The sequence below is a fragment of the Rosa chinensis genome, chromosome 7 (assembly GCF_002994745.2).
Source record: "Rosa chinensis cultivar Old Blush chromosome 7, RchiOBHm-V2, whole genome shotgun sequence".
NCBI lineage: Eukaryota > Viridiplantae > Streptophyta > Magnoliopsida > Rosales > Rosaceae > Rosa > Rosa chinensis.
The window spans coordinates 49930089-49950141 of NC_037094.1; the positions used below are offsets into that span (position 1 = coordinate 49930089).

Genomic DNA, 20053 nt, shown 5'->3' on the forward strand with positions numbered 1-20053 from the left:
GGACAATTCCGGCCCTTACAGCGGCAAACTGGGCTTGAAGGTTTTGGATTTAGGCCTCAAGATGTTTTTCCTCATGTTCCATATCTCTGAGGCGAGAGGCCCAGTCGTCTAGAGAGCCTCGCAAATCTTCCATCTGTTGGGCAAGAGTCTGATGTAACCGGATATTCCTGGCCTGTGCTTCAGCAGCCGTTTTGCACTTGTAGAAGCCTGGGAGGTCTCCTAATAGTTTGCCCAGGGCGCCAAATTCAGTGGTAGTTAAGGCAGCTTCATAGCAAAGTACTCTAACAGCTTCACAAGCCCGCGTGAGCGCGCCAAAGCCCAATAAGTTAGGACCCAGAAGTTCGCCGAGGACTTCCTTAGCCTCTTCCACAACAACAGGAGGGGCCATTTCAAGAACACGGGCTAGCCTCTCCAACCTAGAGGGTTCACCAGGAGGTGGTTGCGGTTAGACAAAGGGATCAATGGCCGGACCAACAGGAGGCTCCGCGATAGGACCTACCTCTTCATCCACGGGTTGGGGCCCCACCTCGGCCTCTACTTCATTTACTTAGGGGGCAAGATCGTTGTTGGCTTCATCCGCTAGGTTCGGATCAATATGACCCTCGCCAACGGTTTTCTCAAAGGTTATGGCCACTTCTTCAGTATCGACAGGACTCTAACCATGAAAAGGGATGTCAGATATTAGAAGAACAGTCATGGAACAATAGTAAGAGAGGAAAGCAAATTCAGGAAGAGGACTACCTCGTCGGCTCGACCTTCGTAGGTAGCGACTGGAGCATCTTGGGTCGTCACTGGGATGACCGGCGCGCATCATCGTCTGTTCCTAATTAGCCACAATAATGTCAGGTCTGGAATCTGGCACCACTTGTTCCAGGATGTCATCTCTTGTCAGATTCTCATCAGGAGCATCAGGAGGGGGCACTGTTTCTTCAGCCTCAGGAGAACTATGAGTCACTACCTGGACCACCACAGGAGATGGCGGTGGATAATCTACAAGGCGAGGTTGAGAGTAGAGGAGCACTGGGCATTTGGGCCTGTGAAGAGGCCACTTCCCCTCCGGTAATGGACGGGCCTGCCCCGCTTTGCCTAGAGGGATGGGTGGTCCTTTGACGAACATATAAATGAGGGATGTCTATCATGAGGCGAAATTTGATAAAAAGCGATAACTTGATAACTTAGTTGAATTGCGAAATTACCAGTTGAAAGGCGATTAGTTCATCTTCTTCCCATTCGTTGCTCAAGGGTCTAAGATGACTTAGTTTGCGGGCTTGAGCAGCAGCAACCTAGCGGAGATTGAGGAATTAAGTTTAAGACCAAGAGGGTGTCAAAATTAAAAATAAATCCAAATCATGAGGGGTTTTATCTCTGCAGGATCTTCATCATCCGAAGAATCTGCAACCTTAAGTTCCTCCGCCACAGCTTTTTGTTTCGCAGCTTTACTGGTGGCCGCTGAGGAAGGACTGGCCTGTTGACCACCAAATGGTGACGCACCCCTAATCCTGATATTAATCCGCTGAAATAAAATCTCAATCATAATCAGGAAGTCAAAAGAGGGTGAAATTGATTAATGAAAAAAGAACTTGCTCCCAGTTCTTGTTAGCGGATTATTATTCCTGCTTGCGCGGGTCTCAGAGCTGTGCCTTGCGAATGGGGAAGCAAGCGAGCACTTGAGAGTCAGTCTCGCAAAGGTAGTTCAAGAGGCGGAAGAGCATGGCGAAAAGCTCATCATCTAGTAAATCCCAGAAGTTGATAGCGACTTTGGCCCACCATGAATCATAATCCTCGTCAACGGGATAAATAACAGAAGCCCAAGCGAGAGGATCGATCAGGGCGAGAGTGCTCTTAGCCGGGGGAGGTCCAGTTGGGAGGGCAGTTCTTCGCCAAGAAGTGTAGAAGTTCATGGAATCGTAAAGAGGGAAATGTACCAGTTGGGCTAACCCAAGTTGGCGAGCAAAGTGGTTGGGAGTGTAGAGCTCATAGCTTATCTCATCAGTCGTAAGCCTGATGTCTGAAAAAGAGATGGTGCGACGGAAGGCCAAGCACTTGCGGTCGCTATGATTCGAACCACTAGGTAGGAACCCTCGTTGAAGGGGAGGTGGGAACCGCCTATTGAGAACCAGGTCCGAGTTTGGTATCTCGTCCAAGAGGTATAGATAAGAAAAGCATTCAAAGTATGGTGGGGAGGTGTACCTTTCATCTTGGCAGAGCCATTGACCCAGGAGTGAATTGACTAGAGGGTTTTCTGGGATCTCTGGTCTGTGAAAATAGGGGAAATAGATTTGCAGCCAGAAGTCCAGGATCCAAAGGGAGTCAAAAATGCTAATCTCGAAGGAATGCATGGTGGCCTGATAGAGGGCTCGATACAGCGAACCCAATATGGGTTGCCCAAGGCCGACATAGAGGCCGTTGTAGAGAGCAGTGGCCAAGGAGGCCCAGGTACTGGTAGGCTTGTCGGCAGAGGTACAGAAAACGTACTTAAAGAGCCAATACTTCAAAAAGGCAATGCCGCCGGTCACATTGTGCTCTCCGCGATAATGATTTCACCAAATCGGATAAGAACTGCTATAGGAAGCGTGGCCGCCTTGATCCATTCGCGAAGGGAACTCGACAGTGTCAAATTGGTCGTGCACATAGGGCTCGTAGTCAATGGGTAGCCCTATGATAGTAAGTATGTCCAGCAGTGTTATGCTCCTTTGCCCAACCTGAAATCGAAGGTGTTGCTGGATGTATTCCAAGAGGCAAAGGGCGACGGCTAAAGGTGAACAATTGGTGCCGTCGGGGAGTCGAAAGCACATATATATATAGTGTGGGTGATGCCCACTGTGAGCCCTGGAAAAATGTATCGAGCTTAAAGGGGGGATCGTGTGACAAATTGTTTAACGATCTCAATAAACATTAAGTTGCTCGAGAATATTTTCAGAAATCTTCACAAGTGACATCCTTGATTTAAGAGTTGGATGATAAAGTATACGACACAACGAGTTTGTGAAAATTTTCGGGGAAGTTTTCGGATACCCAAACTATTTATATCGATTTTCCGAAGTTATGGGATTATAGAAATTAATTCAAGAAATAGGAAACAAGTGGAGCGATCCTAGCCATTCCTTTTCTCCACCGCTCGATCCTAGCCATCCATTGTTGAATGGGACAACTCTTTATCAGTCTTCGATCAGTGAGAAGAACCAGAAGCATCGAGAGAGAGAGAGAGAGAGAGAGAGAGCTGGGAGCTCCCTGACCCGAGACGCAGCGCGACCCGACAAGATGACCCGGCCATTGCGCCACCGTCCGGCCACCCCACAACGGCGCCCAGGTGCCATTCCCTTTATCTCTTCGTAGCCTACGTTCCTGTGTCCTCGGATCATACATGCAACGATCGTGAACGGAGAATCAACGGCGAGTTTCTGCAACTTCCGGCCACCGTTTGGGCCGCCTGGGGTATGAAACCTCCTCTCCTCTTCATGCTCTTCAAGTCTGTGTAATTCGTTCTTCCATTCGATCGATTTTGACTTATTTGTGTTTTGGGTAGCCACGGCTCCGCTGTGTTCTTCGAGTCCGGCAACGTTTCCAGCGCTTCTAGCTTAGGTGGCATGTGAAAGATGATTCACTATTCGTACTCTACACGCTGGTGGTGTACCTAGTCTGCGAGTTCGATCAGGATTTTGGAGAAGCTGTGTTTGGGGTGCAATCTGCCTCCATCGAGGTTTGATTTTTTCTGGTCTGTCTTTTGATCGATTTTGGTATTAGACTATAGACTGAGGCTTAGCTGTGTTGAATACAGGATTGGGGAATTAGTTAGCTACACCGGCTTGGGCTTGTTGTGCTCTCCTAATGAGTGCAGACTTTGAGCTAAGTTGATCATAAGGTGAGTTGGATTTGTTAGAGAAATTCTGGGAAATTTCCTTTTAGTTGATTGCTGGTGTTTGTGTGATAGTCATACCCTGTAGTGAAGGATGGTAATTTGAGTTGTTTCCGGTCTACCAGCTTGATGTCTTCAGTCTTGAATTGGAAATTTGGACGTGTTGTGGTGCTTTGGTTTGAATGGATTGTGATTATCATGTTGATGTCTTGCTAAGGTTTGCTCGGCAGGTAGTTTGAAATGGTTGTGGAGTATTTGAAATGGTCAAGTTATATTGTGGGTGTCCTGAACTGTTTGGGTACAATTGAAAATAAAAATATGTTGGGTGTCCATAGTAATTCGATGGAATTACTATGTGACGAAATTTGAAATGGAAGAAATGATATTTCAGTTAAAGAAAGAAGTTATGTTTAGGTGTCTATCTCAAATTGAGAATTTCAGGAATTTGTTATGACTTTCGTTGTTTGCGCATTTTGTAAAAATGATAGTAAGTAAAGAAAAGAAATGAATATAATGGGTGGCCTTGGAAAAATTTGGGTGCACCTAATATATATGGTCGATATCGCAATTTAAGTAAAATGTTCGGCAATTTGGGTTAATTATCGAACCTATTACGATCGGTCAAACATTGGTCAACTCCTGGTCAAACTAGGAAAAGTTGGTCTGTACGATTTGCAATCGTTGAGATTTCAATGATTAGTTCAATGAGATATTCACTATCGAAATGTTAGAACTTAGGACTCCAGTCACCTGAGGAACGGAAGGTTTGCGACTCTTGGAGTACGTGAGAGAAAGCATGGGAGTCCAGGTAGGGATTTAGGACTCTCCTTGGTTAGTGGTTTTTTTTAATATTTTATTAAGGTGATGCATGTTGAGTTGTATGGTTTGGTTATGTTAAAATGCATTGCATACTAACCAAATCGTGAGAAATGTGATGGCTTGAGAGCGAAAGGGGCACTGACTTCCTTGGGTTCGATTCCCTAAACCTCCGGATGGTTAATTACACCGGTCGTTCGGGTATCTAGATCGTAATGACGGGCCCGGTATGTGTGTGTAGCTAGGTAGTGGACGCTCTCGCTTCGCTTACCTGGATATAAACTAATTTGAGGTAAGGTCGTGTAGTGGGTCTATGGGACCGGCCATCAGGTAACACTTGGATTTGGCGCCGTATTTATTTAAGCATCATGCATCAGTTTTCAAGTTGAAAAACATTAAAGTTTGTCGTTCCTTTAAATATTTTGTTTAAGCATGTTTTCATACTGGAGCTCCAAAATCTATTCATCGGTTTCAAACCTAGTCGAGTTAGAGTTCCTGTTGAGCAGCGAGGATGAAAGCACACCCCTGCAACAGTTTGGATGCAGGTACTGTGCACTGGTGACGGGACAGTAGCAGATGGAGCTGGGTGTGCAGGACAAGTTCGGTAAATCCTTATTTGTAGTTTGTTCTTAATTCTATTTCTCGAAATTCATGTTCCGGAACTTGTTGATATCTAGCCTCGTGTCAAATTTAGTTGAATTCTCTTTTTATTGAAATCCATACCTCGTGTGAGCCTTTGTCCAAGTTCTGGACAAACGAAATAGATTCTATTGATCTAAAGATTTTCACCTCAAAAGTATTTGTAGCTTCCGCTTTTTTTCTACAAAAAGTTTTTCAAACAAAATGCCTAGCGGTTCTCTAGGATGTAAATCGAGTGTTGGGTTTATGTTTTAAAGAGTTGCCACACTGTGATGTGCTTAAGCTGGTGAGGTGTAGCTTGGGGTGTTACATACACCCACCGCATTCTAACGGGCCAGATCTCTTTTTCTGACTTCGCTATACCGAGAGACTTCGTCTTCATTCACTGATGGCCAGAACCCTACTTTGGTTCTCTATTGGCACTGGCCCCAGCTGCTGAAGTTGCCGGAGGTCCTTCGGAGGACTGGAATAGGACAGCGAATGGGAAGGCCGTATAAGGCCATGGCATCCTCGGGGATAATATCTCGGGGGCCGAGACCCAATCCAGCCTGGTTATTGGGAAAACCAGACAGAAAGGGCCTTTGGATTGAGGTTCGGGACATACACCGGGCACCCATACTGGTTCCCTAAGTGTGGGCGGCCTGTTCATTGATCTCCTCTTCTTGATCGATAGTGATTTTCTTCTGAGGGGCCATTTCTGAGTTTTGGAGGGAGAAAGGGAGTTTTGGAAGGAAAAAGGGAGTGTTGGAGAGGAGAGTTTTCTGGGTTTAAGAGAGACTGAAAGGGTTTCTGATGTGACGTATCCAGATATTTGCGGCAGGTTTTAAATAGAAGATTTTGTGAGGGAAATGATGACGAAAAGACGTTTAGCAGTTGGGCAGATGCAAACCCTTATTAATGGCCTTGTTTATGTCATAAGTCATGTCGCTTAAGTCCTCTTCGATCAGTTACATATTCGCATGCCTGGGGGGCAATGTTTGAGCCCAAAAGTATTTTTGGCAATATTCTTTAACAAGATCCAGCATAGCAGGCCGATACTTGCGGCCGAAAAATGAGTCTACTTGGATTTGGGTTATAGCTTCGCCGATTTAGATGTCCATAGGAAAAATGAGCCCATATAGGATTCGAGTAGTAGAGACCAATTAGGAATCCTCAATCAATAATCCTTCTATGGCAAGGAACCGTCAAAACCCTAGTTATAAATACTAGGTTTCAAGGACAGAAAACAACAACTCTTCAATCAACTAATCGCACAGATTATCAAAGCCTCCCCGAAGCAACCTTCAACCTAGTTGAAACCAGTGAAGCAAGGGTAACGCCCTCGCAACCCAGCGAAGCTAAAGTCACGATTTAGCAAACTCGTGCTTTCTCCTACTTCCCGGTGATTGCTTTTCTTAGTCTGCAACACTAAGTATCGACTCGGTGACCCAAGAGATCACACCACAAGTCCTTATCCGTAAGGCAAGAAGTCATTTTCCGAAAAGTAGAGAAAATAACTTGGTGACGAGGTTGGTGCTCTCCTCGTCCACAGCGTTTGATTAAGAAGCCAAGTCAAGGGACGCCCCGACGAAGACACTGCAAGGTGTTGACACGCTTGCGCACTCAAAAGAGACTGTTTGCTACCGAGACTAGTTTTGGAGCCAAACAACATTATAGAAAAAATTGTTACAACAAATATTGAACTTTACACTGCTTTTAAATATGCAACTAAGATGATATTTCATGAGTACTAACCTTGTCCATGTTTTTCAAGCTGCTCTCATGATAGTGCTCCGCTTTGCTCACCGCATCATGCCAACTCCCCAATTTGTTTTTAAAATTTTTCCACCTACTTTCGAGTGCTTGATGGGATCGAACATCACCTTCTCAATTTTGTTGGTAGTGAGCATGAATATTACACTATAGATGTTTGGCATCTTGCTCCTTTCCTACAAAACCACATGAAGTAATAGTTGCCCAAGACTTGCACAATTGCCCACTTCCTCATCAATTGCCCACTTCGTGCCTGACTTTGAATTTGACATTTAAACTCCAAAGTGTTTCAGCTAATGAAAAACAATGGAGGTAAAAGTGAGAGAAACTATGATGCATAGAGGGATCTTTGGTGTGGTGAATGAATAAGAAAGAGGGGCTATATATATTTGACACTGATATAGCCGTTGTTTTCATGGTAAAAATCATGCATGCATAATTACATATAGAATCAAATAGAGCAGTTGGAACAAGAAAAACTGATTCAAATATATATGGTCCTACTATGTTCAACTACAAGAAAAAAAAAATCAACAGCCATAATCTTATGTCAGCATACATGTGTAGCCCATGTGCCCATATTGGTTGACCAAGTCAAAGTCCAAGACCTGCCAGTGGGCTTGGTCGGGAAAGCCCCTGGTAGTCCAACAAATTTGGGGTGCTTGTGACTTTTTTTCTTTTTTGCCATTTGGGCTGGTCTTGGACATCCAAGACCATTGGGGTGCATTTTCTCTAAGAGATCCATTTTTTTTGGCCATTTTAAGGGACCTTTTGTGAGACCCACTTTTCAAACACATATTGGCATCTCAAATGTTCATTTGTTAAGACTCCATGAATAGATCACTTATGCAAAATTTTAGCCAAATTGGTGATCATTAAGGTATCAAACTAGATTAAATCAATGGACGAACCAAATCTGTCAATCATGAACCGTTCAAGTTTATAATTGTAAATCACAGTTTTGAATGCCTTAACAATTATCAATTTGGTTGAAAATTTACAGAATTGATGTACTCATATAGACCTAAAAACTGAATGGTAGAGATGTTGATAAGTTCTCTAAAGGAAGTTGGTCAAATAATTAATCCCTTAAAATGACCTAAAAAAGGGATTCCCTTACTAGAAGGGCCTTTGTGTGTGTGTGTGTGTGTGTGTCATATATATATATATATATATATATATATATAGAGGGCCTTTCCACTATGAGATTCCTTTTTTTGGTCTTTTCTAGGCATAGAGCATTAGACAAATTTTTTTATTACATTTCGACATCTCAACGTTTAGTTTTTAGGTTCTAATGTATAAATCATTTATGCAAATTTGCAGCCAAGTCGGTGATCGTTAAGGTACAAAACTAGATGAAATCAATGGACGAACCAAATCTATCAAACATGAACTGTTTATACTTATAATTTTAAATCGCCGTTTTGAATGTCTTAACGATAATCAATTTACTTGGCTGAAAATCTTTAGAAGTGATCCACACATTAGGACCTAAAAATTGAACAGTTGAGATGCCAAAATTTGATCGAAAAGTTGGTCTTATGCCATATCCCTAGAAAAGACAAAAAAAAGGGATCTCTCATTAGAAGGGCCTTATATATATATATATATATATATATATATATATATTGTTAGGTCCATAATTACCTAGTAATTATTTCCCTAATCTCGCACTTTTGCTTAACCTTTGTGTTTATTTATATATATTTATTATGTTTTCCTTATCATGCTAGGAAATGGTGGAGAAGCTTGAAAGTGCCCTAAAAACTCAACTTTAGCACATTTTCCTACTTCAGCTAGGAGAAAGCGAGCTAGATAAGGAAGGAAGGGCGGAATCCTGACCACATGAACTTCAAATGAGCTGAAAATTTTCATATCCATTTTGCACATCCTAAGGATAATTTCTTATGAAGAGATCAAGAGCTAATTCGGAGTGGAAGGACTTCAAAAGATCAGTGCAAGTTTCTGCACTAGAAGACAAAAACTGCAAAACCGGACCTGTACGGATTCTGGCAGCATTTCTGGGCAAACCACGGCGAATTAAGCTCTCAAATTTTACCAGAATGATCTACACTCATAGAGGAACATTTGGTATGAAGAAATCAATGATTAATTACAAACTGTCGGTAGAGATTCCATTGAAGGAATAGAGGAGAAGAAAGTGCACAAACGGACAAAAAATGGGTCAATGGTGGTCAATGCCGGATTTCGGCCATTTCCGACCGAGTTGGCTGGCTGAGAACATATGTGGAGGACAAGGAATAGCTTACTAGGGTTGGAGACTTTAGGTGTAGGTTATTTTGAAATTCAAAATTTGAAAGACAAGTGGTCTCATTCTTACACCTTACACCTTTGTCTCCTATTTATTATCTTATTCTCCTACATAATCACCCTTCTACCCTTACTTTTTCTCCTCCACCAAAGTAACTATGGGCTTTCTAAGTCATTTTTATATGGAGTCAAAGACTAGATCCATAATTTGTGCTTACACATTTGTCAATCACATCTAACCCTTCATTCTTTTTTATCTCCACCATTGATTTGATTGCTTTGGCCTTTAAATAGCCATTTCTCTCTCCCAAAACCGTGCATCCCCTTGGCTCCCTCATTCTGGAGCATCAAAATCTCTCTTTTCTCTAGTTTTAGGTTAGTTTTTCATACCTTGTACATAGTTCTTTGAGTTTATGTGAGAAATAGGTGTGTAGGCACTTGGGTTTCACCAAAACCGAAGTTACTACACACTCTAAATCAATCACAACACTTGCTTTCACACATCCAAGCCTTTGTTCTTGAGTTTTGTGGATGTGTATGGTGTTTTGGGTTGTAAAACCGAAAATCTCATACCTTGAAGCAATTCTCTCATCATTTAACATCTTTGAGAGCTAGGTGGGAGGTTGGGTAGTTCTTCTCTTTTCTCTTCCTTCTCTCTTTAATTTGATGTTCATGGCTTGTATTTGTAATGACATGTGTTGTGAGTAGTTAGATTTGAGCCCTAGCCAAACTTATGTGCAAATAATGTAAATTTCCATGTGGTTTGATGTTTATGCATGTTTTGAATCTTTTGGCTACTATACTTCCATGTATCCTAAGTGTGTTTATAGATTTATCACCTAGAAGCATGCTTTAGGAAATTAATGAATCGGAAACATGAATTTGATAAACTCTTGATTTTGTGAGCATGTGTAGCTAAATAGGTGGTGACTTAGCTTATTCCTACGGGAAGAACTAAGTTGCTTGAATTTCTTAACTTGATATTAAAGCATGATGTTGTGAGTTTAGGTTCCGGAAGAATTTAGGCTCATGACACCATAGACCATTTAGGATCCGGAAGATTTGAATATATAAAGGTTGCGTAATTTAGCTTTGCTTCGGAAGAGATTGTTAAATTGCATGACTAGTTGGTTTCTTGGTAGCTTCATCAAAGCACTAAGGGGAAATTTATCAAAGCATGTTATTACATTAAGTATGGGTTTCATTTTGTTCATGAGTAAGGTTATGTGTGATGCCTAATCTCTATTATTCTCATTGATTTAGTCTCTACATTTTTATTTGTTTATTTTATTTTATGCATTTAATTGTCTTTATCGAAATTAAAATCAACCAAACCGTTCACTACCACAATTGTAAATATCATCCTCGTGATCTTTAGCTTCCAAAGGGCTAAGGTTGTGAATTTGTAAAAATGTAGACTTTGCATGTGTTTTCTAGGTTTAGTTTTTTGGTAATCTAGTTTAGGGTAGAGTTACTCAATCCCTTGGGTACAATACTCTTACTTTTTCCATTTACTAAAACTTGACCTCCTAATCTTGGGAGTAGGGAACATCACCATAAATTGCATATATTTTCATACTCAATGATGTCCCCAACATATATATATATATATATATATATGTATGTATATGTATAGGTTGGAGGTTATGTAATCTGCACATTCAAAAGTTGGAATTATATGCCTAAGTCATTCTCGAAATGATTTAGGTACAAATTGTGAACTCCCTGAAGGCCTGAATGATAGGTACCTAAATCATTTGCTTATGTCAAAACCCACATGATGTTTAGCACCTGAATGATAGACAAAATTATGCAATTTTACCTATGGTTCATTCTACCTAAGTTATTCCCTGATTGATAGGTACAAAATGTGAACTCCTAAATGATAGGTACCTAAATCATTTGCCTATGTTAAAACTCACATGATATTTAACACTTGTACGATAGGAAAAATTATACAGTTATACCTATGGTTCATCTAGAAATACCAAAAGTAGCAAGTGAAAGTTAATGACAAGGGTGTTAGATTATTATATTTCATTTCCAGTAAATAAGGTGAAATAAATATTTTACTAAAAAAGTCAACAACTATATTTGAGGTGTTAAAGGAAAAACATATTACGTGCTTTCGTCAAAGCGACTGACAGAGAGGGAATCAAGGAATCAGTGATTACCATCAATCAACACGATTACGGATCAATCAGCATTTAATGTCATCATTGTAATTGATATTTATGTTGTAATTCTATCATTATATAAAGGGACTATGAAATGAAATGAGTAGACCAATTCCATTGTCATTTTACTTTTACATGAGGAATATTTTACCTATTCAATTAGAAGGGTAAAATAGTCAAACTAAAAAAAGGTGAAAAATCATAATTATAGACTTAAAACCTATAAGGAATGTTTAATTACGTGAATGGGTGTAGATTAAAATAAAATATAGGAATGAGTTTTTCCTAATAGAAGCTTCATTTTTTGGGTTTTTCTTTCTTTCTAATTTTCTCTCTATATATAGATGTGTGTGTGTGTGTTTATATATATATATATACATACATATATATACATACATACATACATACATACATATATACATATATATATATATAAATACACATACATATCAATATATATCTATATATATGTGTGTGTGTGTGTAGAGCCATTCGAGAGCGGACGTCCGCAACCCAGAAAAAGTGTGGATGTCCCTCCTCCGGCGTTGATCAAGTGGCAATGGCGGAGCTGGTCGTGCAAGATAGAAGCAGGCCTCGATTGCAAGCCGTTCAGAAGTGGTCAGACTCGCCGATGAAGGGTTTGACGTCGTCCTCGACGGGCTTCCATGGTTTTAGGCGAGCTCACGCAACGCTGAGATTCTGATCACCTTCACCTTCGCCACTTGATTGAGGCCATCCAGGATGCCCAGAGGGTGCGTCCAGCGCTTGCAGCTCCCCCATCGCCTCCTTCTCGACGCCGGAGGAGGGACGTCCGCACTTTTTCTGGGTTGCAGACGTCCACTCTTGATCTGAACTGTATGTGTGTGTGTGTGTATGTGTGTGTGGAAGTCTCATAATTGTACATAGAATATGTCCATATATATTCTACATATCATGACTACAGTTGACCAATTCGATCGCATTTGAAAATATGGTGAAATTGGCTAAATTCTTTACCATACTCATAATTTATTGTAATAATCTCATCCAACGGTCAGTTTTCCCATTTTCTTTTAATTGATAGTGGTTGCTCTTTGGAGTCTATGATATATAAATATAGGTTTATAAGAGTAACTAAGTTTGACCTAGTTGATCGAATTCGAAACGAGAACCAAATTTGTTGAATTTTTTACAACTACCATAAAACATTACAATCTCTCCATCAAGTGATTGGTTTCTCCAAATTCATTTTCCACTTCATGGTTGGTTGAGATAGTAGCATTCGCTAAAAACTTAATTTTTATGCTAATCCCAAAGACCAAACCACCCTGAATTTGAGAAGAAGCTCTTTCACTTCTTTTTCTTTCGATAAAATGATAAGGAAGATGCTCTTCTCAATTCAAAGCTTTGTCAAAACGCTAAAGTAGTCGGGACTACCATCTGGCAACATGAGCCCATGAGAGTCCATGACAAAAGGGCTTTCTCACTAGAAAAAAGGTCACAATTCGCATGTAAATATATGTGTAAAGCTTAAAGTAACTCGTCCTTTCTTCTAAACAAAGTCCCCTCCCACATTCGAATATTAACTGCAACAAGAGCAAAGACCTTCGTTAAATCACATCAAACCTAGAAAGGGTGAGGATATCAAACAAACGAAAGTGAATAAGAGGGCGATCAAAAGGCACATCAAACCAATACTGGGTGAGGAGTAATCACATGAAGGCGAATAAGAGGGGGCCGAAAAATCACATCAACCTTAAACTTGGTGAGGAGCATTCACATGAAGGCGAATAAGAGAGCTACCCAAAATTATATCAAACAAAAAGAGGGTGAGGAGCAATCAAATGAAGGCGAATAATAGGGCAATGAAAAAACACATAAAAAAACAACAAGGTGTGAAGCATTCATATGAAGGGGAATAAGAGGGCGACGAAAAATCACATCATACCTAAACTGGGTGAGGAGCATTCACATGATGGCGGATAAGAGGGCGATGACAAAATCACATCAAACATCAATGGGGTGACGAGTAATAACATGAAAGTAGAATATGAGGGGGATGAAGAATAGCACACACGCAGATATGGGTGAAGAGTAATCGTAATAAGGCCAATCCAGGGTGTAACGACTACTCCCACTGATGCCACATGTGTATGAGGAGAAATAACATAGAGGGGAATAATTGAGTGATTCAAACTCAAATAATAGCAAATATGTGTGAAGAATAATGACGTAAATGGAAATATGTAGGTGATCAAAAGTAAAATAAAACCATTCTTTGGTGAGGAGTACCAACGAGAAATAGAATAATTGAGTTAATTAGTGCACACATCAAAGTCAATCTGGGTTAGGAGTAATTATTCGTATGTCAGATACTGTTCACAATGCAGTAATACCTTGTCCGGGGGAGGAAAAACAAATTTAAGGACTATATTTGGGGACCGCCAAATAATATGGAACCAAATATTAGTGAAGAATAATGCTATCGACGATGTGAATCCAGTAATAACATGTACCTCTGAGGTGACTTGCTGTTGAATTTATGGTCACGAAAAAATATTATAAAACCACATATGCATCAGGACTAATATCCCAAAGGCAATCAGTGGGTGACAATCTCTTCAAAAAATAGTTGGATAAAGAGTAATACTGTCAATGTAAATAAGTCGGTGATGAAAATGTGATATCAATGTGATAGATGGTTGAGGAGTATCCCCGTAAAGGGAAGTAGGTCGTACATGAAACAAACATGATGCAGGGTAATATAGGGGAAGGCAAATCATATGAAGACAGTCGTGGGTGAGTATAAATAAGTACTTGGAGAATATGGAGGAGGTGAATTTGGGTGCACTCTCAAATAGGTTATGAAAATGTGTCAGTGATGACGGATGGAGGGGGTTATTAAAGGAAAGGGGATAAAACTTATGCGGGCAAATAGGCACATTACCAGACTACATTAGGATAGGTCGGTGAAATAATTTATGAAGACACGGAGGTTTAAGTTGTCAATGCTGATCCACATGCAATCTATGAAACTTCATCTATTGTCGAAATCAACGAAACCAGGAAGGCAAAACAAGAATGACCATGCTGTAAGCATGACATTTGGTATAGGTCGAATCAATTTAGCTGTAACTGGGGTGAGTCAACAACTAAGCCCATTATGGCAATGAAACCCGTTGATCAGATAAGGGATAATTAAGCATTGGGTCGGTTGACATGTGTTGTGGTCCACTGGAATTCTGTGCTTGCTGGACAAATGTTAAACTAATAGTTCATACATGGGTAATGAAATTAAATTAAAAAAAATGGCAGAATGTTGGTTTTCAGAAATGGGGGGGGGGAGGAATTCATAAACACTCAACAATTAATCTTGCACATAACATGGAAGGCAATCTGGTGGTAAATAGGGGAAATAAAGACAACATTCAAAGTGAATCAACTATCAACACTAAAGCATTCATGTCGCACCAAATACGAACATCCAAAGTAGCAATCATTGAAATGGGAACAACTAACTACCAACATCCAAAGCAGCAAGCATTGAAATGGGACCAACCGGAGTTTAACAACAGCAGACTTTTGTGTTGTATGGCCCTCGTTATCAGTTCCTCATTTAAAGTGTGAAGGATTTGATATGATTAAAGAAGTACAAAGTTCAAAGTTCAACTACTGAAGTAGTTGGTGTGTGAGTTCAATGGGCTCACATAACGTGGGAGGTGGTGACAAACACAAGTGCCTGGAATTACACGACGAATCTGACGACGACGCTTTCACACCTGAATCAATGGAGCATTACCGACAATGGGTGCAACTTAATAAGCATAGATCAACAGGATTGTCCAAGGTAAAAGAAGGAGGGAGGGAATGTAAACCCCCGTACTTTTTCTTATTTATTTTAATTTGTCGTATAACACTATAACGTATGAAACTACGTATTCACAAGGTACAAAAGTATTCGCGCTTAGGTTAAGACTTTGAGGCCATTTTAAAGGATTAAGAATTTACAGAAAATCCAATTTGGGTCTAAGAAACTATTTTTAAAGTATCAAGGTTTAGGACAAGCCCGGAAAATTTTCCCGAAAGGATTCGGTGAAGTGTCGAAGAAATAAGGATGTTTGAAGATGTATTTTCGAAGTGGGCTTGAGGAAAATTAAGAGAAAAAGAAAATTAGAGCAGCCCAAACCCACTTGGCCCAACAGGAGGGGCAAGATAGACTTTTCACACTTATTAATGGGAGAGGTATTTAAGCATCTTATTCTTTCAAACCCTAGCCTCTACCCTCATTTTCTCACTTCTTACTCTCTCTCATCCGATTCCTTCTCTCTCTGGAAGCCGCCGGACGCTGCCGCGCCTCCACCGCACCGCCGCCATTGTCGGAACTCCGATCCAAGCCAAAATTTCCAGATTTTCTTCTCTTCATTCCCTCTATCCATTTCTCCAACCAAAATCATGAAATTTGGCCATTCAACCCTCCAAAAACCCTAGAACCCGAAGCCAAATTAGGGGTTTTTGTGATTTCTTCTTTCCAAGTTCAAATCAAGGTAATCTTCCTCCTAATCTAGCCTCTATTCATCCGATTTATACCTATTTCTTCCTAAATCCAAGTTTTTGATTTTGATGCATGAACCCGATTTTCCCTAAATCAAGAGGCTAGTCTACGGGTTTGACAAGGATTTGTGGCAAGCATCTATCCATGCAACCTTGTTTCGAGTTTTTGGTTATGATATTGATGTTGGACGGATTTGTAGGTGAAGAAGGCCAATGAGGAGGAATAGGCTGTGAGTTTTGAAGAAGAAAGGGTAAGGAATGGGTTTTGGACAAACCCTAGAATTTTTGGAATTTGTTTGGTTGATTTTGATTTTGTTGAGCTATTGTTGTTGTTGGAAAAATTGTGAAAATTAGATATTTGAGGAGGGTTTAATTAGTAGGATTTTATTAGCCTAGTTTTCAAGTGTTGGAATATTGTGTTGAGGATTAAATGAGTTTTTATCGTGGTAAAGTGGAAAAGGAAGAAGAAAGAAAGTCTTTATTTTTGAAAGAAAAAGAAAATAAAGAAAAAGAGTAAAAGTTGGATTAAATGAGTTTTTACCGTGGTAAAAAGTGAAGAAGGTGAAAGTAAAGGTAAATTCGGTAAGAAGAAGGTAAAAGGTAAAAGTGAAAGTGTAGAGGTAAAAATCACGGTAAAAGTAAAAAGGTGAAAAAGGAGAAGTAAATGGGTAAAAGTAAAACTTTATTTATAATTAGTTACTTATTTATTTTTAATAAATAAGAAATAGTGGTAAATAAAAGAATACTTGGTCAAAAGTCAGAAATCAAAGGTCAAAAGTCAACTCCAAGAGTTTACCAAGGTTGACCGACCTTGTAAAACGAGAGGATCGATTCAACTTTGGTCGCTCGAGCAATAAAGACATTTTTCCTTTTTAAGAAAGAAGTTAGTTTTCCAAATTGGTATAAGTTGAAAGGAATAATAAATGGTCTCATTGAAATAAAAGAATTTAATATAGGCAATTACTTAGAGTTGATCATGATGTTTACTTGAATAATTACATACAAACTAAGTAATGGTTCAGGAAACACGATCGTTAAGGAAGCTTAAGCGGAAAGTATCAGAGTGTGGAATAAGCCTGCATTTCCAGGTAGAGTGAGCTGTCCCTTCCTTGTTAGAGGTTTTTCGATATATGTGGAATGCTCTAGTACAATAGTATGTTGCCTGCAAGTACGTTTTTGGTTGTTCATTAGTTGATGCCTCGTGATACCTATGTTTTCATAACTGATAATAGCTAAATGCAAAAACCGAGACTTGACTTGCATGTTGAGATATTGTACCATTTGTATGTTTGTACTTGTGACCTGAAAGTGAATGGGACCCAGACGCGTTAATTCTTAGGGATCCCACGGTGTCGATAACCGTGAACCTCCTGAGGGGGCTGTGCTCCAATGTTTGTCAAGGAAGGTGAGTACTAACAGTGAACCAGTCATAGGAGACTCAGGGCCAGGAAATGGACACTTTCGCTACTTGTAGTCACAACACAAGGACTACAGAGTAGTTAGCCGGTTCTCGAAGGATGATGAACGGGGTTAGTCACCGATTTGTTGTAGTTTAGTCGGCAGGTAAGTATCTCGGAGCTCCAAGTTGTGTGAAGCAGGTTGTATATGATTTCCCGAAACGAACAGAGATGATTGTTTTAATTTTGTTTGCATTTTTTTTACTCGATTTTACAAATGCACACAATCTATATTCTAGTAGCTATATTTTACCTATTAGTTTTCAAACCTAACTAAGGTTGGGACGGCCCCTATTGGGCTAGCGAGGACGAAATGCTCACCCCTACATTTCAGGTTACAACGAGGTCACTCTGGAAGATCTGGACTAGAAGTGGGTCGTTGGCTGAGTCCGTGTGTTATTGTCCTTGTCGCTTGAAGTTCTTCCCTTTTGGTACTCTATCGATTTACTCGCTTTTCTTTCAATGTTGAACTCTGTGAGGTCCGCCTACCTAGGAGCGCACCTCACCCTTGGTTTTATTGTTGTTGTTGAACCCTTTTCATTTCGGTAATGATGTAAGCCCTAAGGCGTCACAGTGCACTTGCCCACTTTATTTTGAAGCATTTCTAGACTTGTTAATTTGGATATTGGGTTGTTGATTGAAAGTCCTTTCTTAAAAGTTTTCTTTGTCTCCTATTTTCTAAAATTTGCATTTTCAAAAGGCCTTGTAGTATTAAGTTGGTAGGTTTGCGGTACGTTTACAACGTATCGAGCTCCTATTGGCTTAATATTACGGCGTTGTGGTATACCCACTCGGGTCGCTACAGGGAACCCCGATCAACAGCTCACAGGTACAAAAAGGTATCGGTTGGAAATATATTATTGGTAAATGATACTAGGAATGCAGGTGAACGTAGAAATGGAGGGCTGTTCCGGGGGGGGGGGGGGGGGGGGGGGGAATGGATTCAGAACTGAAGCATCATTGGAGACACAGTTGGAAGACAAATAAGGAGAAGGTTTTAAAAAAGGATTTGAATTTTTTAGGTCATACGCGCAAAAGATAATGCCAAAATAAATGTTCAAATGGTGGAGGAAGCAGAAGCCCAAAAATGAGTTGTATCATTATGTGTTCCAAAGGTTATGTGGATCGGTGACCTTCGTTTTGTATTGCTTTTGTTGGTTAATTTTTTGTAAGCCACTATGTTGACGGCAGACAAGTACTGAGTGTTATCTACATAAATTGTTACCAACATGTATCAAAGTAAGATCATTTGTAGGAAGAATTTTCGCCAAATCAAATTTTCGCAGAGTATCCACGTATGCCACGTCCACGTAAATGCTTGAACATGAATTTTGTCTTCTAGAAGTATGAAATTGGTTTGAACGAAATCATCATTCGAGTGACGGAACTAGTGTGTCAAAAGGCATTTCCGAATGGGGCTGCAGTCTTGTATATGTATAATGAAAAATGACAACTTAGACATTACAAATGATAATGACCGAACGATGCGTTCTAGTTTCCAATAACAAGGGTTCGTATAATCGGAGTGTGGCAATTGTAAACAAGAAAAGAGCACAATATTGGAGCTAAACATGTCAATACCTCCATACATCATTATTACATGCATAATAACGAATAATGTAATTAGTCCGTTCTATGCTGATAACAGTTTGGACAAACTATTTGCATACAAAAACAATTATATGAAATGTTTAAAAGATCATTGTAAAACAGACTTCAATATGATATGGAGAAAACTAAAACATATTGAGTTAACAAAAATAAATTCAAAGTAACAACATGGCGCGGAAATCTGTCACATGAATACAAAGTACAACGAAAATGCTAACAAAATTATGAATACACTATCTACAAAAGAAACCAAATCACCATATATTGGGATAAAGACTGGGATATGGGCATAGTTGCACAGACATAATATGCGGAATTCATTGAAGTCAATCCATTGTTCTTCAATCCATTATTACACATAAGACACATAGTTATTTGTCCAAATTAAGCGAAACGAGGAAGATTGGGTGCGGGGGGAGTACAAATAATGAAGTCAGTGCCTCGCAGTGCAACGGGCCATAAATTTGATTCTTGAAATATCAAGTGGGATATGGCAATTAGAGATGAGGTTCCCGTTGTACGCCGCACGTCCAAGTGATGTAGCGTCAATTGGAGTTTCCTGAGCTGCTGTTGCCCATACAAAAACACAAACTGCATTCATTGAGTGATTGACTATATCAAGGGCAAGGCGGATCCTCTGGTCGGCTGAGTTGAACTAAAAAAAAAAACACAAATTAATTATCCATATTTGTATACCTTAGGAATTAAAATGGTTACAACATGTAATTACAATCATTCATATAATAAGGTGGCCAAATTATATTTACAAAATGATATTTGTAACTCACTGGTTCAAACTAGCGTTTTCGGTAATACTGCATGTTCTTGATTAAAAATATACCAAAATCCTCAATGTTTGGGTTGGTCGGGGCTTCTTTAGGATAAACTGTGGACATTGAGGCTAGTCTTGCATACAATGCCGGAAACAATCTAATTTCATT

General features: G+C 39.9%; 1 long non-coding RNA gene across 1 annotated transcript; it reads left to right on the plus strand.

Annotated features, from left to right (window-relative positions):
* Window positions 1-3190: 3190 nt before the first annotated feature.
* Window positions 3191-4564, plus strand: LOC121050480. The gene is made up of 3 exons (XR_005803106.1): window positions 3191-3435; window positions 3527-3700; window positions 3779-4564. It is a non-coding gene; the product is annotated as an uncharacterized LOC121050480 (long non-coding RNA).
* Window positions 4565-20053: the final 15489 nt, after the last annotated feature.